Below are 1,281 nucleotides of genomic sequence, written 5' to 3'. Positions count from 1 at the left end.
TCTTCAACCATTTGAACAGTTCCTATATGTTCATCTAAGCCACCTTGTTGTTCTCCTAACCCCCCCCATGTTATTTTCTTCACTAGCACTACCGAAATTCACCGTAGAATCAGTTTCACCATGCGAATACCAAACTTTATAACCCGCCATAAACCCTCTATTATATAAGTGCTTCTATACACCACTAACTGTACCAAATCTACGATTTTGACTAATTGGACAAGGACAGTACATCTTACCCGTTTCCAAAGTCCTCGGCTGGTTTGAGGCAAATGACATGAATTGTTGAAGACCTTCCGCAAACTCTTCTGTCAAAAGTCCAGTAGATGGATCTTGATGATTGTGATCCATCCAAGACCTAAAATATTCATTATGATTTGAGGAAGACATTTTGTATTGTAGAGAATTGTTTTTTATAGTTGAATTTGTGAATGAGCCAGGACCGGCGTTCTGATATTTAAAGACAAATTTCTGACGGACTTTTGACTGTTTCTGACCGATTTCCAGCGGCTATAAAAACGTTCGAATTTTGGTTAGAAATTCGTTGGAAATTTCGGACCGATGTCCGACGACTGTGTTCGGTCGGAAATTTCTGACAGATTTCCGACAGATTTCGGACGGATAATATTTTAAATTATTGTCGTCGGAAAACGGTCGGAAATTTCTGACCTATCGACTTTGTAACCGTCGGAAAGTTCTGACCAAATCAGATTTTTGTTGGAAATCTGTCGGAAATTTCCGACCAAAAAAATAACGGTCAAAAGTTCGGTCAGAAAAAACCTTCTTTCTTGTAGTGTGTTTTTATAGATGTATAATATGTGGTTTGTTACAATGAGGGAAAGCATGTCGCTTGGCATATTGTTTAGTCTTAGGACGTTGGGATTTGGATCCATGATCAGAGATTGCAGGTCTGAGTTTTTTTTTGGTTTTCGTGGTGTTAGTGAAGATGATGCTGATGCTAAATATTTATAGGAACAGATGAGCATATGTGACTTTTTGGTTTACCTTTTGTCTAACTTAAGATTATGGATTGAAAGGCAATTAGATTGGTAATTTTAATTGTTGTAGTTAATGTATCAATTATTATTTCAGTTACGAATATGTGAATAATTGGTTTTTTAACATAGAAATAAACGGCTCATTTTTCTTCTTTTATTGGAAACTAAGTTTATAACTATCCTCAGAAATATAAGCTTTGTTGTGAATGAAGAGCGGAACTTATGTGTGTTATTAGGTCAACCAACTGGTCTTTATATACATATGGTAATGACGGTCTAAGTA

This window comes from Brassica oleracea, chromosome C1 (assembly GCF_000695525.1).
Source record: "Brassica oleracea var. oleracea cultivar TO1000 chromosome C1, BOL, whole genome shotgun sequence".
NCBI classification, from domain to species: domain Eukaryota; kingdom Viridiplantae; phylum Streptophyta; class Magnoliopsida; order Brassicales; family Brassicaceae; genus Brassica; species Brassica oleracea.
This window is presented reverse-complemented; position numbering follows the sequence as displayed.